This window comes from Ovis aries, chromosome 6, assembly GCF_016772045.2.
Source record: "Ovis aries strain OAR_USU_Benz2616 breed Rambouillet chromosome 6, ARS-UI_Ramb_v3.0, whole genome shotgun sequence".
NCBI classification, from domain to species: domain Eukaryota; kingdom Metazoa; phylum Chordata; class Mammalia; order Artiodactyla; family Bovidae; genus Ovis; species Ovis aries.
In genome coordinates this window covers 21889198-21916677 of record NC_056059.1, presented here as the reverse complement: position 1 = coordinate 21916677, position 27480 = coordinate 21889198, and positions in this window count along the sequence as shown.

Sequence of the window (27480 nt, the reverse complement as noted above, 5' to 3'; positions counted from 1 at the left end):
TGCAGGACATGTTTTGTGGGGAAAGGTGCTTAGATTGACTAAGGGATGGAGAAGCGTGACTTAAAGATTTTTGTCCCAAGTAGTCTGAACAGTTAAGTTGCTATTGACTAAGATGGGGAAGCAATGTGGGGAGAGCAGTTTGAGAGGGGAATTAGAAGTTCACTTTCAGACATGTTAAATTTGAGGTGCCTATTAGGTCTTCAAGTGGAGTTTTCTGCTGCTTAATGTTATATGCAAATCTTGCAGAAAGGCTAACATAGAAAGTAAGGTTTATAGCTCTAATAAGGCCCCCATATGTCTTATTCTGGGGCTTCCCAGGTGGCGCTAGTGGTAAAGAACCCTCCAGCCAATGCAGGAGACATAAGAGACGCAGGTTTGATCCCTGGGTGGGGAAGGGCTTTTGTAAAAATGATCATATGCTCATTGTAAAAAGCTTCAAAGTATTGAATAATACAAAAATATATATGAAAATCATACTATCCACAGTTACATATCTGTTATATTTACTTTGTAGTTATAAATACATATTTAAAATCATGATATGATTTGCAATAGAAATACTGCCTCTTCACATTTTAAGAGTTAATTTTATTCAAAGACTTTAGTTATATATTTGATGTCAATAACTTGTTTTCATTGTTTAGAGTCCCTTTCTGGGGTGCCTAACAGCTGTCCAGAGAACATCATGTTGACTGTAAGTTTTTTTGAGACCAAACTGTGTAGCCCACCCAGTGCTGTCACTAGAGACTTTTCAAAAGTCTCAGTATATATGTCATATTATTTAGGCAGTTGTTTATTCATTAACCTCGTAAGTACAGATATATGTTTGTGACCTCAAAAATATGAGTACTAATTATTTTGGCTTTAAGGTTTTTAAGGTAAATATTAATTGAATAGTAAATTACTTTTATAAAATGTGGAAATATATTTTAAAAAATGATACAAGGACCACTTAATTTAAGGCATAAAACAATATCTTTGTCTTTGAGCAATATGTCTGTTCTCCCCAGTGTCATACCCTTTTCTTTAATTTAAACATTAAAAAGAAAAATTTATTTTGTATTGGAGTATAGCCAATCAACAGTGCTGTGATAGCTTCAGGTGAACATTGAAGGGACTCAGCCATATATACATAAACATGTATCCATTCTCCCCTACACTCCCCTCCCATCCAGGCTGCTGTATAATATTGAGCAGAGTCCCCTGTGCTGTACAGTTGGTTATCCATGTTAAATACAGCAGCGTGTACCTGTGCATCCCAAACTCCCTAACCATCCCTTCCCCCCAACAAAAAAGACTCACAGACTCAGAGAACAAACATGGTTGCTGGGAGTGGGAGGGAAGGATGCAGGGAAAGCAAACCCCTTTCTTCACTCTCAGAGATATTGAACTTGTTTTCTTACCCACATTTCCTCTTAAGCTTGTTGGGCTGTTTATTTATTTTCATCTCAGTTATCTTATTCCTGAGATTCACCCTTAATGTTGTGTGCACCTATAATTCACTAATTCATTCATTTACATTGCTGCTGGTATTCCATTATATAAATACAACATGATCTATTTATTCATTTATATTAGTCAAGGAAATAGTGCTAATTCCTGTTGCAATCTCAATATCACAGTTGCTAAATATAATACAAGGTTTTTGAGTTCTCATTTCACAGTCTGATGTGGATCAGTGCGTGTGTGTGGTGGGAGGAGAAGAGTGAGGAGTGTCTGCTCCATGTAGTCATTCAGAGATCTCTCACACATTATCATGAGGCCAAATTCATAACTTTAAAGTTATAACTGCATCACCCAATCAGTAGAGAAAGAAAAAAGAAGTGTAGAGGAGATTTTGACCACTTGAAACATAGAACTTCGGCTCACTCTTTTTGATGAAAAATAAAGGTTCCATTTTGACACAAGGAGACTTGAAAATACTTTTTTTTTTTTTAAAATGTGTGTGCTCAAAAGGGGAATAGAATTACTTAATGAACAGATTGCATTGTTTCTTCCACTATCTTCTCTTCTAGTCGCTAAATATACATTTTCTCTACTTTCATTCTCATCTTCTTTCTGATAGAGGCAATCTAACATCCTAAAGTTAAAAAGCCACTTCCTTCTTCTGCCTTTTTCACAAGGCTATGTCTTACAGGGCTTTTGTCCTTCAACAGCTTTCTCAATGTTATGCCTTACTATTTGGTTTCTGGAAGTGATCAGATTTTCCAGTGCTTCAGAGTTCAAAATTTGTTGACTCTGTTGCCTTGCAAGTCAGCAAATTCTCTCCTGGGCTTATCTATTTCTCATAACAGCTATCTGCCCCCATATAATGGTAGCCAGCACACACTGCTACTTTATTCTCTGTAGCTACTTTCTATTATGTATAAGTTTCATTGTTTTTACCCTCCTATGTCAGTGGTCCCACCACTCAACATCCAGCTGCTCAGCTAATGATGGATATTTAAGGGTTTGTTAAGGCAACATCTCATTTCCAAGTACCAATTGCTATATTAGTCAGAGTGAACTAAATTGTTGCTAAATAAGTCAATGTGAAAATCTCAGTAGCTTAACATGCTTATTTTTCACTCACATGTCAGTCTAAATTGGGGGATTTCCTGGTGGCTCAGGAGTAAAGAATTCACCTGCAGTACAGGAAATACAAGAGATGTGGGTTTGATTCCTGGGCTGGGAAGATCCCTTGGAGGAGAGCATGGCAAGCTACTCCAGCATTATTGTCCGGAGAAACCTGTGGACCGAGGAGCCTGGCAGGGGTCGCAGAGTCAATCAGGACCGAAGCGACTTAGCACACACGCACCTACAGTCTAACTGGATGTTTGGTGGTAACTTTCCCTGTGGTAATAGGGGAGCTCAGCTTCTTACTTCTGCGGCACTGCAAATCTTAAACACGTGGCATGTGTAGAATGAGAAAAGCATACGGAAGGTTGCATGTAGCCAATGGATCATGTTTATCATTTTATCATTTCACAATGCCTCTGTATTATAAAAAGTTTAAAATGATAAGCATTGAGTGTTTCTCTTTGGGGGTGGTTTTATGGGTATCTAAAATTTTCTTTCTTTTTTGCCTCTCTAATTGTTCCAGGATTTTTGGAGGAACGATTATGTCCCTTTGTATCAAGGAAAAGTTGTAATTGAGTAACTTGCCTCAGAAAGAAAGGAGTAAATTTTATTTTATGAACTAAGTATCAAATACAAGACTGGTTAGAAAGGTACATTTGGAAAAAGCTTTTGACTACTTGGATATTTTCGGTAAAAAGTTGTTCCTGTAGTTCTTCGCTACTGCAGACATTACCTCATTGATTTCAGACTTTAAAAATGGACATTGGAAAGTATTAAGAGTATTAATGCCTTTTGTTTTTGTCTTTGTGTGCTTTTGTAGATCACACGTGTAACTACTTATTTGCCAGGTGCCTTCTTGACTCCTTTGTTTCTACATTTCTTAGAGAAATGTCACACTTCATTTCAATAAAAAATTAGTTAATGCCCATGTAAGCTTATTACAGTGAAGGTTAAAGGAGAAGCTTAGCATGTGCGTCTTCTCCTGAGGTCCCCCTACAAAATGAATGCCATTATATGCGGAGTGGTGAAGAAAGAAAGCGCCGAGTGTAAAAATTATAACAGGCAAATTGGCATTTAAATGGAAAGTTGCAGGTGTGGAAGAATTCTCCTGTTTTAGGATTTTAAAACATGTGTCCCTGATTCCCCTTTTTTACTTGACTTCACATCTTTTGAAAATTATACTTTTGTACTCAACATGAAAAAATGTGTAACCCCATTCAGTGACATCATGAGTCAATTTATACTTTGGCAGGTATTGAGCAAACTTTGTTGTCCTTGGTATTGGTCAGGTTGGACATTGTCCTTTGTGACTCGTTTCTTACCACAAGTGTAGCAGAAGCAGGAAATGATCTGAGATATTTATTATGTTTTGTGTAGGAATGTGAAGGATGCAAGAGACGTTGAAAGTATGATTAGAGTTGCCCCTGATTTCTTGTTGCATTTCTTCTAAGGGAGCTGTGCTCTTCCTGTTATCAGGTTTTTGGGAACCAGAAGGACCTAGATTAAAAACTCAGAAAAGAAGAGCCAGCTCCAGGAAATGGGAGGAAGTCTAGAAAGGAAAAAATTTCCAGGGTGGTGGAGTGGTGGACATATTAAGGACATATTGTAGTTAATCAATATTTTTGTTTCAAATACTTATTAAAAATGCTAAGCTAATTCTAGTAGGGGATTTTGAACATATAGGGATTTTAAGTAGAGATGGATGCATACTCTGTAATGTCAATTATATCTGAATACAAATGAAGATGAGACTATTAAAGTAACAAATCTGGAAATAAATTATGAATAGTTCTGTAGTAAAGTAACTGTAAAGTTAATGTAGCTATTTGCTGGTCAAATCAAAGCTCTTGTGTTTGCAGTTACATGTAGCATAAATTTCTTATCATGAGACTGGAAATATTTGACAGGTAACTGGTTCTGACAGCAGTTTTGCAATGCGATGTCCATCTATGAAGAAAATAATGTGACCGAATATGACTTGAACACTAAGACTGTTTTAGCTAGTTACAGAGATACCTACTTCATAGCTTTATAGCTTTTTTTCCTGAGCAATAAAAAGATGTCTTCAATGCATACATTATACATTTCTCTCTTTGATTTGTATTGCCAAAGCCTATGAATCAGTAGTTAGTTCTAAACTTGTTTTTAGATGAAGAACCCTTTTGATAATCTGATGAAAGTTACGAAGTTCCTCTCTAGGAGTATATGTAAATTATACAGCAAATTTCTTACAGACTATTCCCGGGAGCACCTTTCAGACTTCAAATTAGGTAACTCTGCTCTCAATCTATGATGCTTCAGGTTGGTTTAAAAGGTCTTGGAAAAGCGACAGCCCTCAGTCTTGCCCTGCCTCATCCATAGCATTCATTCTTCCCTTTTCGTGCTGTGCAAACAACGTGGAGATGGAAGGGAAGTATTTAATTTGAGGCTTCATTTCTCTCTGGAATTAAAGTAGAAAATCATTCACTTTTTTTTATCCATCTGTTAAACAAATAGTTATTATACAAAAAGCACTTTTGTTGTCACTGGGGGGCATATGACATATAAGATTATCAAAGAAATCCAGAAGTTCTATCAACACTATTAGTTTATTTAAAAACCAGAGAGTCAAAGTGTTACAAAGATGGATTTATATTAGGTACATTTACTTATACTGAGTAGTATATTGTATGCAGAAATGCTTCATGAGTTTTAAAATATCCTTCAAATATTTTAATTTTTATCTCAGTGTTGGGAAACTGAAGACAATAACATCACAGTGAGTAAAAAAGCTAAGACTTTCATATAGGGAAGGGGATTTACAGACTTACAGGGACCCAAAAACAGACATGAGCTAAGGCAGAAAAATAAATTGATTATGGAATTGTTAACTACAAGACTTAACAAATACTTTCTGAATGATAGTATTAATTAATATTCAGCAGATGTCTTGTTCAAATATAAGCCTTATGAAAACCAGTTATAGAAATATAATTGATAAATGCAGTTTAGTTGCAGAATATAGGTGGGTCTATGCTCTTTAATTTCCTTAAAATGATCATCCAGGGAAAAATAGGTCAAAACTTTCAGAAACTTTCACACATGGCAAAATCTGTTATGGCAGATTTTCTAAGAATAGTATTAAAACCCTAGTCTTGATAGTCACCAGGAAACCAACAGAAAGAACACTCAAATTAATTATAAGAAATATGTATTACTATATGATAAGTTTCCTTGGGCTGCCATAACAAATTACCACAAACTTGTTGATTTAAAACAACAGAAATTTATTCTTTCACAGTTCTGGAAGCTAGACATCCAAAATCAAGATGTTGTCATAGCCATGCTCCCTCTGAGGGCTCTAGGGAAGAATTCGTACTTCCTTCTTAACTGTTAGTGGCTCCCAGCAATTGTTGGTGGTCCTCACCTCCTAGCTACATCACTTCAATCTTGCCTCCATCTTCACATGGCCTTCTTCTTTGTCTCCCTCTGTGTCCTCTCCTTTTCTGTCTTTTTATAAGAGGTGCACACTAATCTGGGATGACTTCATCTTAAGATCCTACCTTAAGATGCAAAGATTCTTATTCCAAATATCTGCAAAGATCCTATTCCAAATAAGTTCACATTCTGAGGTTCCATGTGCACAAAACTTTTGGGGAGCATTGTTCAACTCACTATACTATACCACTGATAAAAACATTTTCATATTGATTGGCCTCTGAAAAGAGACGACAAATATTTTATTCTTTTAAAACTCAGAAGTTATTCCTACAAATTGGTCCACCTGAGGAGTATGTGAAGGTGAAATGGCACACGTTTCTATCTTGTAAAAGTTTCAAAATCTTGTCATATAAATTCATGCACAAAAGCAAGGACTATTTAAATGATCCTGGCACAGGTAAAATGTGTGCTTATAATTACTGCAATGGAAATTTCCAGTTGAACTCTACTGTGCTGTAAATAAAGAGCTTATGCAAATCCATTTATGTTGTCAAGAATATCATGTGGCAATAGGGAGTTAATCTTCAATGCAACATTTAAGGGTTGCTTTAATATAAAATGTGAATCCTTTTTTGTTTAGGTGGGCTAAATAGTATGATCAAGATACTGTTATATTGCAGTTATAATATATATATAATAACAGTATATATATAATATATAACAGTATAATATTCTGTTATATGACAGAAACCCAAATAAACTAGTTTTTAAATGAGACTTTATTGAATCATATATGTAACCAAGAATTCCAAGAGGGTGATGTTCTCTTTAAGAACACTATAGATTCAAAAAATTTTATATATGTTTATGAGCTTCCCTGGTGGCTCAGTGGTAAAGAATCTGCCTGCAATGCAGGAAGCACAGGAGACCCAGGTTTGATCCCTGAGTCAGGAAGATCCCCTGGAAGGGGGCATGGCAACCCGCTGCAGTATTCTTACCTGGAGAATCCTGTGGGCACAGGAGCCTGGCAGTCTATAGTTCATGGGGTCGCACAGTCAGACATGACTGAAGTGACTTAGCACATATATATATATATATATATATATATATATACACACACACATGCATATATATATATGTGTGTGTATGTGCGTGTGCACTTATTCTTGTTGACTCTTTGCAACCCCATGGACTGTAGCCTGCCAAGTTCCTCTGTCCAAATATATATATATATATATATATATGTGTGTGTGTGTGTGTGTGTGTGTGTGTGTGTATGTATTCTTTTTCTTTTTTTCTGGTCTCTCTCTGTCGGATAGCTTCTCCATCACTTGGCCCTGTTTCTATTAATGTGTTGGCTTCCTACAATAGACTGGCATCTCCATGTTGTAAAGGAGAAGATGGTATAGACACAGAGAGCTTTAAAATTGTGTCATTCCAATTTAGTGACCACTACTGAGAAAGGGGATGGTGCCCATTTGTACAATTTAGCAGAATGATTCTGATCGGCCTCAGGTATGTTGCCTTCTAGTTTTCAGGTCAATTGTGTGGTCAAGGGGATGGGATACTTTGTGGGACTCAGCTTACAACAACTGTTACTATGGTTAGGTTGTCTTAGTCAGTTTGGGCTGCTATAACAAAGTGCCATAGACTGGGTGGCTTATAAACAACAGCAACTTATTTCTCACAGTTCTGGAAACTGAAAGTCTGAGATCAGGGTGCCAGTATGGACAAGTTCTGGTGAGGGCCTTCTTCTGAGTTGCAGACTGCCAGCTTCTCTATTTTCATGTGGTCGAGAACAGAGAATAGAAGCAAGTTCTTGGGTGACTTTTATAAAACCATTAATCCCATTCCTGGGGTATCCACCCTCACGGTCTCATCTAATCCTGGCTAGCACTCAAGGGTCCTGCCTTCTAATATCATCTCACTTGGAAATAGAGTTTCAGCATGTGAATTTTAGTGGGATATAAACATTTGGTCCATAACAAGAGTTCAGTGAAATGTCATGTCTGGAAATAGTCACAGAATAGAGTAAAACTAAGTCAGCTATATTGAGATTCAACATATGAAAGTGTTAGTACCAGCTTCTCACTAGTAACATTAAACATTTTCTATGTTGAACTTTGTGGAGATTCTTAGACTACTGATAATTAACGTTCCAAATGCATGTCTTAATAACTGTTATTTATTATTATTATTTTTTAAGACAGAGACCCTGAGCTAAAGTCACTATGCTTCCTCTAGCCTAGGCATGACTTTTGGAAGTCTTCCTTTGAAAACATTTAAAAACATTATTGTTAAGAGTGGATTAACTATGACATTTGGAAATGTCAGAGGTAATGTTGGCTATGGCAATACTGGCCAAAGCATCTCACCTATATAGAATATAATTTTGAGGGCATTAATTTTGGGTGCTCACAACACTGCTAGACATCTTCTCTTTGTCTCTCCTGTTTCAGCAAATAGATTTTAGCACTGAAGCAATCCACTCCTTACAAAGCAATTATCATTAGAAAATGTCACTGCATAAATTGTAGGAGAGAAGAGGCAAAGATCTGATTAGTGGCTGATTCAGAAGAGGCAAGCTCATCCTAGTACAGCAGAGTGCCAGGAATCGAGAGCTCATATCCTGTTTTTCACTTCTGTTGAACTAACCTTGTTACAGGGACAGATTTGAACAATGGAATGATTGATAGGATTTTCCAAAATTCCAGAGATATTCAATTGGAAGAGAAACACTTATAACATTCATTTAAAAATAATTGTAGCTGGTAGGTTTGTTGTATGCAATTGACGCATTCTAGAACATAATGTGGATTAAATTAGCTAGTAACTGATATTTATTGACAACTTCTAAAGACCAGGTTCGGTGCTAAGTCCTTTATAAATCTAATATTATTAAACCCTCATATGATGATTATAGATAATGATTTATAGATGTGTGTACGTATGCTAAGTTGCTTCAGTTATCTCTGACTCTTTGTGACTCCGTGGACTGTAGCCTGGCAGGCTCCTCTGTCCATGGGATTCTCCAAGCAGGAATACTGGAGTGGTTGCCATGCCCTCCTCCAGGGGATCTTCCTGACCCAGGGATCAGACCGTCTTTTATGTCTCTTGCATTGGCAGGAGGGTTCTTTATCACTAATGCCACCTGGGAAGCCACTCTGGGAAGCCTATAATTCTCATTGTACAAATGTGGAACTCTGAAAGAAGTTTTGTAAGTTTTTCAAACTGACCCTGCTAAAGCTGAAATGAGATTCATACCCAGATTTATTTGACTCTGATATATAATATTTTAGGAAAACTTGATACATTTTGTGTATCTCTCTATTGGATTCTTTTGTAAAGCAGTCATGTCACTGTTCATGTGTAGGTTCATGTGTAGGTTGATACTCAATAAAATTAAATTATATTGAAACCAATTGTTGATATACATCATACCTGTAAATTTTGCTTCTAAATATAATCAAAGAGATGCAATTATAGCTGGATATTGGCCTTTTCCTCTTTTTTCAAGGTCAACCGTTCTTTGACCCAAGTCTGCACACTTAAATAAGATGGAAGATGAGTTTTGAATCCTGCTCTAGAGAGTTATTAAAATTTCACTGGAGGTAGGGTGAGCAGATTTAGCAAATAAAAATATAATTATGTTTGAACTGTTGTTTATATGAAATTCAGATTTAGTTATTATACCCTCTTCTTATCTGGCAATACTAAGTTCAGTTTCTCCAACTTGAATCTCTTTGATGTTTGCTTGTTTTCTGCTTGAGTTCCTCTTTATTTGAGGTTTTAATCCTCAGTAGTTTAAGTTCATCATCAGTCGGCATCTACAAACCTAATTTCTTATTTCAAGTTATATTTCCTGGCCTGGACTCTGAATTGCAAATTCCCATGCAAAGCAGGTGATGTTTTATTGCACTTTGGCTATTATCCACAAAATATAAAGCAGAAAATGGAAGGCAGAACAGGAAAGAATAAGGAAAATTGGTAGGAATAAAGTCTAGAGCTTCTTATTGGAGTAAGTAGCTTGTTGGAGAAATTGGGGTTAGTTACTAAGCCTAGTAGATGCAGATCAGATGGTTGAGAAACCTGAACACTCTGGAAAAACTGAGAGGTGGATGATGTAGAAGATGAGCTGGTCGTGTACAGTTCTCCTAGGCTAGAGGTTTGGATAATCAGAGATGGACCATGAGTGGTCAGAATTTTCAGGAGCTGCTTTGTCCAGGAATGGCCCCACTTAGTTTTTTTTAAAATATAAATTTATTTATTTTAATTGGAGGTTAACTACTTTACAATATTGTATTGGTTTTGCCATATATCAACATGAATCCTCCACAGGTATACATGTGTTCCCCATCCTGAACTCCCCCTCCCTCCTCCCTCCCCGTACCATCCTCTGGTTCTAAAGGTACAACAACCCCTAGGAAGATATAGGGTTCTGTGAGAATACTGTTCAAACAATTTAGAGAAAAGCTCTTCACTCTCATCCACACTTAGATAAGAATGGCTCTTGCTAAAGAAGTGTATGCTGACTTCTTTGAAGAATAAACACTCATTAAAGATATCTAGGCTTGTTGGTGACCACCTGCAAGCCCATCCAGGGAAGAAAGAGGCTCCAGAGGAAACTTAATGTAACACAACCTCCCCTGTAAGAGATCGTGTGGCACAGACCCGTGAGCCACAGCAGCATAGGGAGGACATAGCGCTTGTCTTACCTTTATGTCTTTATGAGTTACACACAGACACAGACATAAACACACTCGGTTTTTGTCCAAAGACATCAATATTAAAATTTGATTTTTTTTTAGATTCTCCTCATTCACTTCTAGGCAACTTATACATTTATCCAATTTCTACTCTGGAACTGCCTCTTGGTCCTTCTCTTATTTGCATTCTTATTCTGGCCTTTTTGAATAGGTGTATGCATTTGGAAAATAAACTATGGAAAATTCTTCAAAAGATGGGAAATACCAGACCACCTGACCTGCCTCCTTAGAAATCTGTGTGCAGGTCAAGAAGCAACAGTTAGAACTGGACATGAAGCAACAGACTGGTTCCAAATTGCAAAAGGAGTATGTTAAGGCTGTATATTGTCACCCTGCTTATTTAACTTATATGCAGAGTACATCATAAGAAATGCTGGGCTGGATGAAGCACAAGCTGGAATAAAGATTGCTGGGAGAAATATCAATAACCTCAGATATGCAGATGAAACCACCCTTATGGAAGAAAGTGAAGAGGAACTAAAAAGCCTCTTGATGCAAGAGAGAGAGGAGAGTGAAAAAGTTGGCTTAAAGCTCAACATTCATAAAATGAAGATTATGGCCTCTGGTCCCATCACTTCATGGCAAATAGATGGGGAAACAATGGCAACAGTGACAGACTTTAGTTTCTGGGCTCCAAAATCACTGCAGATAGTGGCTGCAGCCATGAAACTAAAAGATGCTTGTTCCTTGGAAGAAAAGTTATGACCAACCTAGATAGCATATTGAAAAGCAGAGATATTACTTTGCCAACAAAGGTCTGTCTAGTCAAAGCTATGGTTTTTCCAGTGGTCATGTATGGATGTGAGAGTTGGACTGTAAAGAAAGCTGAGAGCCAAAGAATTGATGCTTTTGAACTGGAGAAGACTCTTGAGAGTTCCTTAGACTGCAAGGAGATCAAACTAGTCAATCCTAAAGGAAGTCAATCCTGGATATTCATTGAAAGGACTGATACTGAAGCTGAAACTCCAATATTGGCCACCTGATGGGAAGAACTGCCTTCTTGGAAAAGACTCTGATGCTGGGAAAGATTGAAGGTGGGAGGAGAAGGGGATGACAGAGGATGAGATGGCTGGATGGCATCACTGACTTGATGAACATGAGTTTGAGTAGGCTCCAGGAGTTGGTGATAGACAGGGAAGCCTGGCGTGCTGCAGTCCATGGGGTCACAAAGAGTTGGACATGACTGAGCAACTGAACTGAACTGAACTGAAACATTATACAAATACACTTTGAAAATCAATCTGTAGAAAGTTAACTAGAATGTAGCTTAGCTTATTCACTATGACAGAATTTAATACTTTTTTGTGTGAATTATAAGGAGATTTTTATAGGGGGATGATGTTGGAATATAAGTAACCATAGTCTTATTAACTGCAGCTATACATTCAGAAAACGAAGATCATGGCATCTGGTCCCATCACTTCATGGGAAATAGATGGGGAAACAGTGGGAACAGTGTCAGACTATTTTTTTGGGCTCCAAAATCACTGCAGATGGTGATTGCAGCCATGAAATTAAAAGATGCTTACTCCTTGGAAGGAAAGTTATGACCAACGTAGAGAGCATATTCAAAAGCAAAGACATTACTTTGCCAACAAAGGTCTGTTTAGTCAAGGCTACGGTTTTTCCAGTGGTCATGTATGGGTGTGAGAGTTGGACTATGAAGAAAGCTGAGTGCTGAAGAATTGATGCTTTTGAACTGTGGTGTTGGAGAAGACTCTTGAGAGTCCCTTGGACTGCAAGGAGATCCAGCCAGTCCATTCTGAAGGAGATCAGCCCTGGGATTTCTTTGGAGGGAATGATGCTAAAGCTGAAACTCCAGTACTTTGGCCACCTCATGCAAAGAGTTGACTCATTGGAAAAGACTCTGATGCTGGGAGGGATTGGGGGCAGGAGGAGAAGGGAACAACAGAGGATGAGATGGCTGGATGGCATCACGGACTCGATGGACGTGAGTCTGAGTGAACTCTGGGAGTTGGTGATGGACAGGGAGGCCTGGCGGGCTGTGATTCATGGGGTCGCAAAGAGTCGGACACGACTGAGCGACTGGAACTGAATTGAACTGGTAGCAGGTAGAATAGCAAGTGTTAAGTCAAGATCCCCAAAGTTATGAAAAAAATTGTAAATTGTGATTTCTCCATATAATATACTGATTGCTTTTAGTACAAATTCCAAAATTCCTAACCTGATTTTTTTTAATGTCATTCATAATATGGTCCCTGTTTATCTCTGTATCTCGATCTTTCTTCACTTCTTACAACTACTTTGTACCTCAGCCACACTTACTTCCTTCTGATCTACTTGCTGATTCTCAAATTTAAAGTATTCTTCCATCTTGCCCTTCCTATAATCTGTTTTTCTGACAGAATAGCATTTCCCACCCTACTCAACACCTACTTAATTTTCAGGAGTCAGCCAGCTTGTGTCCCCTCTGTTCTTACCCCTATGTTAATTAATTCTATGTTTCTAGTTTATGTTATAATATTTATGCTATTATTATAAGAATATCCTCTGTATTAATCTTTGAGTGTCTTTTGAAACTAAGTATTTCTTATTCTTCATTGTGTATCTAGGGCCTATGAAATTTCCCAGCCCACAGCAGGCACTCAAAAAAATATTTGTTGAATTAATGGGGCAAGCAAAGATGGACAGACCTAGCGGTATTTGGGTGGAGGATATACAGTTTGTAGAAAGACCGTGCTATTCCAAGGATACACAAATGTAATTCAGATATAATAGTGCCAATGGACAGCCTCTGATTTTACTCTGTACAGTCTTAAGACTAAATACTTTCTCATATTTTATACACACACACCCACATGCACACACACACAGAGTACATCCACACTCACCCACCAGCCCTCCCACATACATCCTTTTGCCTCCTGCAAGTGTTTGAGGAGAGGAGATCATATGACTGTGTGAAATAAAAGGTGTGAATGAGAAATACAGATTTCTAACTGCTCCTCTACAGATAGTTAATTTCTATTTTTCCATTCTGCTAATAAAACAGTTCCCTTTCATATCTCTACTCCAAGCTTCCAAAATTTGGGCTATGTATATTTTTTGTGGTATATTGTCATCTCCAATTCTCTTGTCTTTGTGGATTTTAATATTTTTTATTCCTTCATGGACATTTTAGTTGATTTTGGGGACAAGTAGAAAAAAGCATGTGTATTAATTCCATCATGCTTAAACACATATTTTCTGCTTCAGCATCTTAGTTAATTTTTATTTTGACAAACATCTTCCTAGTACTTAGATGGTTTTGAAGTATGTGTTGCTGTCAATAAACTCTGCATCTAGTTGCTGGGGGTGGAGATATCATGTGTGGTGTAGGGAAGTCAGCTTACAAGAGCTGATTATTAATTAAATGGTTAGTTTTCATGAATTTTGTGAATCAGTTATATGCACAACCATTATTAAAGTTATATAGCCTTATTATTAAATAAAGTATATCGAGTTCAGTCCCTTGGTTGGGAAGATCCCCTGGAGAGGGGAAGTGGCAACCCACTACAGTGTTCTTACCTCGAAAATTCCATGGATAGAGGAGCCTGGCAGGCTACAGTCCATGGGATTGCAGAGTCGACCACAACTGAGTGACTGAGCACAGAGTTAATGAAAGCTCAAGTTTCATCACTTCCTCATTATTTTACCATATTTTCCTATTATTATATTATATAATCATTATATAATTATAAATATTAAAATATATTATATAATTTATAATTATACATATATTGTTTTCATATCCATTTTGTATGCAAGGTAGAAATACCACACATTGGTATACTACTGTGTATCTCTGTACAGTAACATCACTTTGGTAGCTTGAAGTGGGTTATGGTGGGAGTTTTTATACCACAGGAATCTGCAGATGCTGAAAAGAGAGTTATTTTTTCCCCTCCAGAAACCTGGTTGCTGAATATTTACCAGCAAGTCACTGCTACATATCCTTCCAAGTCAAGGAGTCAAACTCATCACTTGCACCCGTCATCCTTCATTTACATAATCCTCATAGCCTTGAGATTTGTTTCATTTTCTTTCCTTTTCTCCTTCCCTCTTTTCTCTTTTTATTTTGTCCTTCTTTCTGTCTTGCTTCCCCCCATTTCCTCCCTTCCTTTCTTCAGAAGCAGAACTCTTATAATGAAGTTAGGCATCCGCTAGCCAGAGTGTGGCTAGAAATGGCCAGGTTGCCAGGAACCAGAGGGTCACAACGTCTTCCTCTACTGCTGCTCCCAGCTGCTTAAAGCCAAGGACAATCACCGTGACCTTTGTGCACTCTGACCTAGATATCTTGGTTTTGTTCTCCAAGGCGACCCAGTGTGTTTGTGTTAGGTTTCATATCCTCCCTCTGCATTTTCAGCCCCATTCACTGGCTTACATTGTTTGGGCCTGAACTTTCTCCCATAAGGACAGAGAAAAATGAATTAGCTTTTCATGCATTTTTAGACAAATCTTCAATAACATGACTGAATGGAAATAATGCTAAATGTCTTTTAAAATAACCTTTCTCTGCCAAGATGACAATGATTAATTTGTAATTTTCATTTTATAAAATAAGCATCTAGATCATTGTTCTGAGTGATTTACCCCAAAACCACCTGTTATTGATATAATCAATAATAATTTCATTTTGTCTAGGTGAAAGAATTTATCTCAGAAAAGGCACAATGCTATACATGGATTGTACTTTAGGCTTTAAATTTACATGAAAAGAAATTGAAAGTAATAAAATGAAACAACGCAAAAAATTTCAGGTTTTATAAGTGTGTGTGTTTTTCTTATGAAATGAGTATTGTAAAAATCTTTTCCTGAAGGGATCGACTGTTACTTTATCTCAAGTATCAATTATGTATTAGAGTTGAGAGTAAAATCATTCTAGAGTATTTTCATTCTCTTTAAAATGGAAAGCATTTCGGTAAAATATACAGACATTTAATAATTCATAAGTTAAATGGTAAGGGTATCAGTTAGATTAATAGAAACATAAACCCAAGAGTTAGAAGGAACGGTAGCTATTAACTAGTTGTAGTAGACATTTTTGATAGTTTATCACTTGTTGTTTTCCCCACTCCCCACTTCAAATAGGACACCAAATTTCTCATCCAAGAGCATTTGCTATAAATAATCATTTGCAAGTTTCTGGGCTGTAAATAGTGTAAACTAATCCCCTGAACTCTTTCTTCTTTGCTGGGTGCTTGATTTGTTAACTAAGTTAATGGTATGGAAAAGACAAGCTTACCTATCCTCTGGAAGCTGAGATATACAGATGTGATGCCTGGAATTCCTGAAACCATTTTGTACCACAGTGGGGCCAACATGAAGATATAGCTGATCCAGAGGAGAAGGCAGTGAGAAGACAAGTGGAGCCCGGGTTCTGATCACGTTATTCCTGAGGACTGCTTCACGTGTGGAATTCACAGTCATGGAAACCGATGCATTCCTATATAATAAATTTTAACCCATTTAATTTCAGTTCTGTGTTACCTACAAGTTAAAAAAAAATCCTAAATAATACTGTCTTCTAATATTTTCTTTCCCTAAATGAAAAATATTTGATTCAGAACAATTTATATTTATTACTAAGGTTTGGATCCATGATTTTAACAGTTCTGTTGCATTCCTACTATGTGCCAGGTTTTGCGGTTGGTTCTGATTTTATAAAGAGCAGAAGACATGCTCCTGCTCTTGAGGAACTTAGTCCCATTGGGAAAATATGTATGCATTAAGTATGTTACTGGGTAAAAAGTACTTATGATAGAGGCACAGAGTGATGTGTATGCATCAGGGAAGACAACAGCAGTTCTGTTTGGAGTTGGAGGAGGAATAGGAATTTCTCAGTTAAAGAAGAAGAGATAGGCCCTTCCAGAAAGAGAGAACTTTCTTAAATAGAAAATTAAAAAAATGCACAGTGTATGTGGGGATACCTTAATATATGGCCCAAATGTACATTGGATGTATGGTGGAGGAAGGGATAGTATGAACATATTAAATGCTATAGCTGAAGAACGCAGGAGATTTTAGAAAAGTTCAAATTGTATTTCCGTCAAAAGTATTTAGTGTAAATGATTATGTAGATCAAAATATATCTACTCCATGAGAGATAGCTGTTCTCCATGTATATGAATCAGTGCCATATTCTCTCTTTTCAGCAACAAATTAAGAGTAATTTTGAAGGAAAAGAATAAAAAGATTTTTTCCATTTTAGCTTGGCATTTTGTACCAATGCAAATAAGTTAATAGTATCAGTCAAGTAGATTAGTGATATAATGAAGCAAGCACTGAATGAGAAATTATGAGTTCACTCTCTAGGTCTGTTTTAGTTTAACATTCAAAAGGCATTTATCTTCTGTAAATATTGGCTCCTTTCTCTGTAGAAACAAGGAGCTGGTTCTCTATCTTTGAGATACCTTTTATACTTCTGAAAATGTAACATTTTACAATAGTATTATAATCTCAAAGTTTTTTAAAACCTCAAATGTGATTCCCGTTGGCTTTTTGAATTATTTTTATATTTGTTTGATTATGAATTATTATGTAAGTGTTCAGGTGGAAGGTGTATGGAGTGAAGGAAGATGCCTAAAGCACTGGTAGACCCTTAATTTATTGTTCTTGTTAATATTTCCCCTTATGTCTTCTTGTGCAAAAGCGGTGCCACTAACTCACCCAATGAAGGACATATACTTTGACGCAGTGTAGGACTGCAAGGAGATCAAACTAGTCAGTCCTAAGGGAAACCAACCCTGTCCGTTCATTGGAAGGACTGATACTGAAGCTAAAGTGCCAATACTTTGGCCACCTGATGTGAAGAACTGACTCATTGGAAAAGACTCTGATGCTGTGAAAGATTGAAGGCAAAGGGAGAAGAGGGCAGCAGAGTATGAGACCATTAGATAGCATCACTGAATCATTGGATGTGAATTTGTGTAAAATCTGGGAGATAGTAGAGGACAGGGGAGCCTGGCATGCTGCAGTCCATGGAGTTGCAAAGAACTGGACATGACTTAGCAACTGAACAACAATAATAAGGGATTTTGGTAAAAATAAAGGATTTATTATTCTCAAAATAAGGGATTTATTTAAGTGGAGTGATAATTGGACTCCATCAAGTCTCTTTTATATGGCAGTCAGTGACCATGGGTCAGAATGACATCAACTCACTGCTTCTGAGAAGCAGCAACAACATTGTGGAAGGACTTCTCGGGTGGGGACAAACTCCGCATCCATTCTTCTCTTCTTCTCTATTAACGGATTTCTAATGTTATCTGGAGCTAGTGAATCCAGTTAAAACCCATAATTTCCCAGATTGTTTGCAGCTAGATATAGCCACATGATTACGTTTTAACTAATGAAATGTAAGTAGAAATATTACGTGGCATTTCTCAGAAGTCTTAACCGGAGGTTGCATACTTTTCTTTCCTCTTTCTGTCCTGCCTGCTACCTGTAATGTGGCCAGAGCTTGAGTCACCATCTTGAATGAAGAGTAACAAGCTAAGAATATTAAAGTAGCAGTAGAAGAATCCTGGATCCCTGTATTACTTATCCATAGGTTTAATTTATATGAAATAGACATAATGGGAGTTTGGGATTAACATGTACATACTGTTATATTTAAAATAGATAACCAACAAGGACCTACTGTATAGCACAGGGAACTCTGCTCAATATTCAGTAATAACCTAAATGGGAAAGTAATTTGGAAAAGAATATGTACTTACATATGTATAACTGAATCATTTTGCTGTGTACCTAAAACTAGCACAATGTTGTTAATTAACTATACTCCAATATAAAATAAAAATTTAAAAAGTACAAATATTTTATTACTAAAAAGAAAGAAACAGAAATAAACTTCTGTGTTCAAGCCATTTTGGTTTTTCTGCCAAATGAATCTGAATCTAAATCTTAACCAATACTGTGCAAAATTCGGCACCAAATTCTTTTATGTTTTCTTTTTATATTTCTTAACCCTGCTCTTTTTTTCTCTCTCTTCTCTACTTTCACAAACCTGACCACCACCACTGCCAGCACTGTCCTTAACCTGCCACCTTTAGTTCAGTTCGGTTCAGTCGCTCAGTCGTGTCCGACTCTTTGCAACCCCATGGACTGCAGCACGCCAGGCCTTCCTGTCCATTGCCAACTCCCAGAGTTTACTCAAACTCATGTCCATTGAGTCAGTGATGCCATCCAACCATCTCATCCTCTGTTGTCCCCTTTTCCTGCCACCTTCAATCTTTCCTAGTATCAGGGTCTTTTCCAAGGAGGCAGTTCTTTGCATCAGGTCGCCACAGTATTAGAGTTTCAGCTTCAACATCAGTCCTTTCAATGAATATTCAGGACTAATTTTCTTTAGGATTGACTGGTTTGATCTCCTTGCAGTCCAAGGGACTCTCGAGAGTCTTCTCCAACACTATAGTTCAAAAGCATTCTTTGGTGCTCAGATTTCTTTACAGTCCAACTCTCACATCCATACATGACTAGCCTTGTTTGGAAAAACCATAGCCTTGACTAGACCTTTGTTGACAAAGTAGCACCTCAGCTTTTTAATATGTTGTCTAGTTTGTCATAACTTTTCTCCCAAGGAGTAAGCGTCTTTTAATTTCATGGCTGCAATCACCATCTGCAGTGATTTTGGAGTCCCAAAAGTTAGTCTGCCACTGTTTCCTGTTTCTCCATCTATTTGCCATTAAGTGATGGGACCAGATGCCATGATCTTTGTTTTCTGAACCAATCATTTAAATTGTTGTTTGCATGGGTGCTAAGTCACTTCAGTCCTGTCTGACTCTTTGTTGCAGTGGTTTCCTAAATAATGTACACAATCCAATCTACCCTTCTCCGTTATGTTTTCCACATTTTGGTCTCATCAGTGTTTTCAGAAAATAAATTGGTTCAGATTACTACTTACTCCTCTTCTAGGCTGAAATTCTACAGAGATGCTATTGGTCTAAATGTTTGTCCTCCCACAAATTTCATATGTTGAAATTCTGCACCCAAGTTGAAGGTGTTAGGAGGGTGGAGCCTTTGGGAAGTGATTAGGTTACAAGGGCAGAGCCCTGTAGATCTGTTTTAGTTCAACATTCAAAAGGCATTTATCTTCCCTCAGATTAAAAATGAGGGTAGAGCCCTCGGGATTGGGATTAGTGCCCTTGTGAAAAAAGACCTTGGGGCTTCCATGATGGCTCAATGGTAAAGAATCTGCCTGCCAGTGCAGGAGATTCGGGTTCAGTTCCTGGGTCAGGAAGATCTCCTGGAGAAAAGAATGGCAACCCACTCCAGTATTCTTGCCTGGAAAATCCCATGGACAGAGGAGCTTGGCGGGCTACAGTCCATGGAGTCACAAAGAGCCAACAAGACTTAGTAACTCAACAATAGCTACAAAAGAGACCTCACAGAGCCAGCTCTTCCCTTCTGCTGTGTGAGAATACACGGAGAAGATCTATCTTGGACATGGGGTCTCACCAGACAACGACATTGCTGGTGCCATGATCTTGAACTTCCTTGTTTCTAGAACTGTGAGAAATAAATGTTGTTTATAAGCCATCCTATTCATGATAGTTTTGTTATAGTGGATGAATGGACTAAGATAAGAGGTTTCCCAAATGTAGTTAAGATAGAGACCAAAATCCTTAACATGGTTGTATTAGTTTTCTATGACTGCCACCACAAACTAGGTGGCTTAAATAACAAATATATTTTCTCACAATTCTGGAGGCTAGAGTTCTGAGATTAAAGTTGTTAATGGAGTTAATTTCTTCCAAGGCCTCCCTTCTTGGCTTACAGATTGCTGTCTTCACATGATATTCCTGTTGTATGTGTTTGTTTATATTCAAATCTTTTCTTCTTGTAAGAGCACCAGTCATATTGGATTATGGCCCACCCCAATTATATAATTTTAACTTAATTACTTCTTTAAAGACTTTATCTACAAATGCAGTCTCATCCTGAGGTATTTCAAATGAATTTTGAAGGACACAGTTCAGCCTTTAACAATGCCCTGTAATGTTTGAATCCTGTTCCTATGTGTTGTACACCACTGAAGCCCCCATGCAAAGAACACAAGGAAAACTTATTTATCATATAAACTTTCTGGGCAAGGGAGCCTCACTAGTGTCTTAAAAGGGAAAATTTTGGAGTGCTTATAAAAGTGGCCTGGGAATTGGTTAATAAATTTGTAAACTAGGCAAGTATTGGAACAACTGATGTTTCTTTTGTTATAGCACAGGAGTCTGTTGTGGGTTGGTGTTCAAAGTATTAGAGTAGTTGAGCTTGTATTATTATGTTGCGCATTGTGACTAGGTACAGCTTAAATGTGATAGTTATAATAAAGTGTTATTCTGTGGTTTCTGTGATTTTCTATTTTATTTCTCAATGCTCTTCTCCACTTCTGGTCATTATTTAGCCTAAACTGAAAAACAAACAAAAAAAAACAACAACAAAAAAACCAACCTCTTTGCCTTCTGGACATGTGATTGATAGAGATCTATATTCAATGGGTTGTGAGTCATTTTGATGTCTTCTAGTGTCAGAGTTTCTTGCTGTTTTTTGTATAATGATCAAATGGCATGACAGTGGTGGCAGTTGCTCAGTGCAGCACAAACACCAATACAAAGATTTCTATTAGAGTTTGTGAAGCCCTATGAAGCTATGATTCTCTTAGAAACAAAAGTCAGGAAAGTATGCCCCACAATTTATTTGGATCTTCCTTATATAAGCAAGTAGCTTTCCCCTTCAATTTGGGTGTTGATTTTTCCGCTTTGCCAGTGTCTAAAGATTTAGTCCCAAGTCTGGTGTATGGAATAGCATGACTAAAGAATGGATGTGGTTACTGGCATTTTAGAACCTTGAAATAACAGAGAGGGAAGAAAGTGGTAAAGAAGATAGGTTCAAATTTATCATTTACATGGTTGCAAGGTGGGCAAGTTACTGAGCTTCTCTTATGGAGGAATGTAGTCTTTCAAAAAATGAGATTTGCAGGATTCTGAAAAATGTTTTATTAAAAACCTACTCCATTTCCAAAGCTATTAGGACTGATTTAAATTAACAAGATGCTGAGTGGAATCATCTTTGTACTTAAATTGCTGCTTATGTCAAAGTGAGAATAAAAAGGACTAAGCACCCCATTATCAAGCAGAAAGCCTAACTAGAGTCATCTACCTTGTGCCCATCCTCCATTCAGCCCCCAAAACATTTAAGGAAAAGTCTGTGGAGGAAAAAGAGAGGATGCTGGAATATATACATCAGTAGAGAATACAGCGCTTGTGCAAGAGGTTATTCCTTTCTATTTTGGAAATAAAGAGAAAGTGTCCTAGAGAAATCTCTGATTGTGATTGGAGATGCCTGCAAGAAAAGAGAATGTAGTAGATCACCTCCTGGCTGTGGCTCATTTGCTTAGGGAGTGGCTTGGTTGATCCTCTCCTGTATCTATTCAATCCAAAGAAAAGAGAATTGAAGAGAGGACAAGGGGCAGAAGTAGATTGGCAAAACGTGTGATGAGTTTCTTACAAATTTAATAGATTGTGCAGATAACAGCTGGACTCAAGCCCTCTTACCAGTGGTGCACCAAAGAGGGTAGAGGTGGACTGAGAGTTGATGGAAGAAGGTGATCCGAACCAGATCTTATTTCAGGGAATTCTCTGGTGGGGAGTCCCTGTAGGACTCTTGTGAAGCATTCCTGTGCAAGCCATGTGAGAGTCAGAGTGTAGACATTTGTCATACAGGGAGAAGAAGTCACAGCTGTCAGTGCCAGCCCAGGGCATCAGTGACCTGTAGGCAGAATTACATGATCTCATCTCATCATGTAAGCACAGGACACTTTAATTTCCCAGGATTCTTCTACCTGCCCCCCAAATGACTTCATTGAAACCTAAAATTGAAAAGGAGGGTGAGGAATGTTAAGACTAGACCACCCCCTCTTTTCCATACAGCTCATATGGCCATAGATCTATCCTCATTGGAGGAAAGGGAAACTTGGAAATGGATGTGATCTTGGAGTTGTAAAATGGACAAGACTTAGTTGTTAATAATCAAAAGTGCCTGGAGACAAATAAAATACTTAAAATATTATTAATGAACAGGAAAGAGGGTTTTGTCAATGGATTTTTTTAAAAAATCAGAAATTGGAAAAGAACTGTTTCATTTTTATACCTCCAGGTGTTAAGAGTCAGCATACTAATTGCATAAGCCCTTTCTTGCCTTGATTTGTGGGAGTCAACACATTCTTCATTATCCAAAACTCTGCTGCAGACCCTCCCCATGGTAAAAGTTAACACGGGAGTGATGTGCCCTTTTGCATTTCCTGGCCCAGAGTTATGGTACAGTTTTTATGTACAGTTTCTGATTGAATTTAACAATAATGTTCTTGCTCTACTCTACCTGACTTCCTTTCAGAAACCCATCTCAATTCTCCCTCTCCCACAGGAGTAATGAGAAAAATTGCAGATGTATTTTATCTATTGTGAATGATTCATCATTATATTCTACATTTCACTCTGTGCTTTGTCTTACAACCACAATAAACCTGTGAGCAACTCATTTCTTCTTAGTCACACATAAGTTATGTTATATGCTAAGATAAGACTTCATGATACTGTCTGGAAGTCCTAAAACGTTATTTGCTTAACCAGAAGCCTCACACTTATTTTAGGGAGCTAAATGCTCTCTTGCATTTTTGCCTTTGGGCTTTGGTTTCTGCATACTGGCCAGCATTATGTCTTCAGTTTTATAATCTTTCTTATTGACAGAGAAAAAAGGATAAAATGCTGCTTTCCCACTGCCAGCCATCAGCAGGACACTATTTGTCTTCAAAGCAGATCTTTTCATCTCTCTCTCTTTTTTTTTTTTTCCCCACTGTTTCTCAACATGTTCTAAAGCTTTATTTTTATGGCCTTCAGCTGTCTTCCTAATCAGCTCATTATGGCGTTAGCCTTTCTGTGATGATTTTTACAGAATGATACCATACTTTGATATTTATCCTTTGATATGTACCCTGTTTATTTTTATTCTTTGGTATTTTGAAGATGCTGGAATGTTTCTAGTATAACTACATTGTTTTTACTTTTCTCATATGCCTAATTAGCCATTTTACAGTTAAAATTTCTTGTTTAGATACATAACCTGCTTAGATTATATTATTTTTTTCTGTCTCACTGACCAGGTTTGCCTCCTTATCTGTCATGAGTCTTAAGATGCTGCCATTATTTACTGGAAAATTAGGGTTGCTTATTGAAAGGCTGATTTAGAATATGAATTTTAACAAATAAGCATATATAATGCAGTTTTGCAAAAATAGTTGGATTCTAGATTTGTTAAAAATGTGTCACTGATTCCATGGAACTTCCCTGGTGGTCGCTAAGATTCTGTGCTCCCAATTCAGGGGGCCCAGATTCGATCCCTAGTCAGGGAATGAGATCCCATATGTCACAATTATGAGTTTTCACACTGCAATTAAGTCAAATAAGTAAAATAAATAAACATTTTTGAAAATATGTCACTACCTTCTGCTCCTGAGTCTTCTGGTCTTCATCTTATACTCTGCTTCTTTTGGCTAATAAGATACCCACGCTGAGTTTATTTTTGTGTATGGTGTTAGAAAGTGTTCTAGTTTCATTCTTTTACAAGTGGTTGACCAGTTTTCCCAGCACCACTTGTTAAAGAGATTGTCTTTTCTTCTTGTATATTCTTGCCTCTTTTGCCAAAGATAAGATGTCCATAGGTGTGTGGATTTATCTCTGGGCTTTCTATTTTGTTCCATTGGTCTATATTTCTGTCTTTGTGCCAGTACCATACTGTCTTGATGACTGTGGCTTTGTAGTAGAGCCTGAAGTCAGGCAGGTTAATTCCTCCAGTTCCATTCTTCTTTCTCAAGATTGCTTGGCTATACGAGGTTTTTTGTATTTGCATACAAATTGTGAAATTATTTCTTCTAATTCTGTGAAAAATACCGTTGGTAGCTTGATAGGGATTGCATTGAATCTATAGATTGCTTTTGGTAGTATACTCATTTTCACTATATTGATTCTTTCGATTCATGAACAGGTATATTTCTCCATCTATTAGTGTCCTTTTTGATTTCTTTCACCAGTGTTTTATAGTTTTGTTTCTTTAGGTAGATATATTCCTAAGTATTTTATTCTTTTTGTTGCAATGGGGAATGGAATTGTTTCCTTAATTTCTCTTTCTGTTTTCTCATTATTAGTGTATAGGAATGCAAGGGATTTCTGTGTGTTGATTTTATATCCTGCAACTTTACTATATTCATTTATTAGCTCTAGTAATTTTCTGGTAGAGTCCTCTTATACTGTTGGTGGGAATGCAAACTAGTACAGCCACCATGGAGAACAGTGTGGAGATTCCTCAAAAAACTGGAAATAGAACTGCCATATGACCCAGCAATCCCACTGCTGGGCATACACACCGAGGAAACCAGAATGGAAAGAGACACATGTACCCAAATGTTCATCACAGCACTGTTTATAATAGCCAGGACATGGAAGCAACCTAGATGTCCATGAGCAGATGAATGGATAAGAAAGCAGTGGTACATATACACAATGGAATATTACTCAGCCATTAAAAAGAACACATTTGAATCAGTTCTAATGAGGTGGATGAAAATGGAGCCTATTATACAGAGTGAAGTAAGCCAGAAAGAAAAACACCAATATAGTATACTAATGCATATAAATGGAATTTAGAAAGATGGTAATGATAACCCTGTATACGAGACAGCAAAAGAGGCACAGATGTATAGAACAGTCTTTTGGACTCTGTGGGAGAAGGTGAAGGTGAGACGATTTGAGAGAATAGCATTGAAACATGTATATTACCATATGTGAAATGAATCACTAGTCCAGGTTTGAGGTATGATACAGGGTGCTCGAGGCTGGTGCACTGGGATGACCCAGAGGGATGGGATGACCCAGAGGGATGGGATGGGGAGGGAGGTGGGACGGGAGTTCAGGATGGGGAACACATGTACACCTGTGGTGGATTCATATCAATGTATGGCAAAACCAACATAACATTGTAAAGTAATTAGCCTCCAATTAAAATAAATAAATTTATATTAAAACAAAGAGACACCCATGCTATCTCTTTGGATAGCATGGCTGATACAGGCAAATCTATGCAGGAGACAAATCTGTTAAATATCAGGTATAGAGAGTGGGTAACATTTGCTCAAGCAGGACAATTATATTATAAAAGTGATTTTTGAGCAACCTTGTATCAGCAGGTTGGAACACAATGAACTATGGGTGTGAATGAACAGGCAGTGGAGGCGGAGAGAGCAGCCCCCTGGGAAGGGCCATGACAGTGTGTGAGGTGACGGAGCCTCTGACGGAGAGAAGGACTGTGGGAAAGCAAAGAGAGGCCGATCCCAGGCAGCCGCAGAGAGGGGAAGTCCAGTGTTGGAGACACAGAGGAAGAAGAGAAAATGTGATTCTAAGTTCTGGAAAGAGACAGTTCAGAGAGGTGAGGAAAATTGGGAGGGTGTGTTTATTTAAAATAGATGAAGAGATAAATAGAAATATTTAATTTCACAGGCCACTAAGACATACGTTAATATATATTTCATTCAAAGTCAGTAATTTTTGTTTCAGTCCTTCCTTTTTGTTATCTTGCTTTATATTCAGTAACACTATATGTTAGAACACTTCAACCATTATCACATCACATGGGTAAAAGTTTAGCATATTTTTATGATGTGAAGTGCTTTGTAATCATAAATAATTTTCTTTAGACTCAATGATAGAATACATCAGACTGCATAAAACAAATGAAAAGGGACAAGAGAAACTGAGTAAAGGAAACAAAAGTAAAATGATCTATCCTCCAAAATTCTACCAGTTGGAAGAAGATCAAAGAGGGTTGAAGAAGACTGTAATCTACTGCTGTTATCTTAGTTCTATTTTTTAGGCAAATGTTAATTTTGAATCATAAATTTTTCTGTGAAATGATCCTTATGTGAATGAATGCTTAAGAGACTTTAATAAAATTATGACTTTAATTGAATGATTACAATTAGAAATTTTACATTTAATGATTAAATGTTTATAATGGAAATTTTAATTGTCAATTTAAGATAACTAACTTTACTAATAAATATCAACAAATACCATAAATACCAATAGATGTAAAGGAATATGTTTTAAAATTTCAACTTTCTGTCAAAACTCATGTCATAGTTGACAGCTTTGATTTATAGCAGAGTAGGATCAGTATGCTACTGGAGATCAGTGGAAAAATAACTCCAGAAAGAATGAAGGGATGGAGCCAAACAAAAACAATATCCAGTTGTGGATGTGACTGGTGATAAAAGCAAGGTCCAATGCTGTAAAGAGCAATATTGCATAGGAACCTGGAATCAGATTAGTTTCATGTATCAAGGCAAATTGGAAGTGGTCAAACAGGAGATGGCAAGAGTGAACGTTGACATTCTAGGAATCAGCAAACTAAAATGGACTGAAATGGATGAACTTAACTCAGATGGCCATAATATCTACTACTGTGTGCAGGAATCTCTTAGAAGAAATGGAGTAGCCATCACGGTCAACAAAAGAGTCCAAAATGCAGTACTTGGATGCAGTCTCAAAAATGACAGAAAGATCTCTGTTTGTCTCCAAGGCAAACCATTCAATATCACAGTAATCCAAGTCTATGCCCCAACCACTAACTCTGAAGAAGCTGAAGTTGAATGGTTCTATGAAGACCTACAAGACCTTTTAGGACTAAC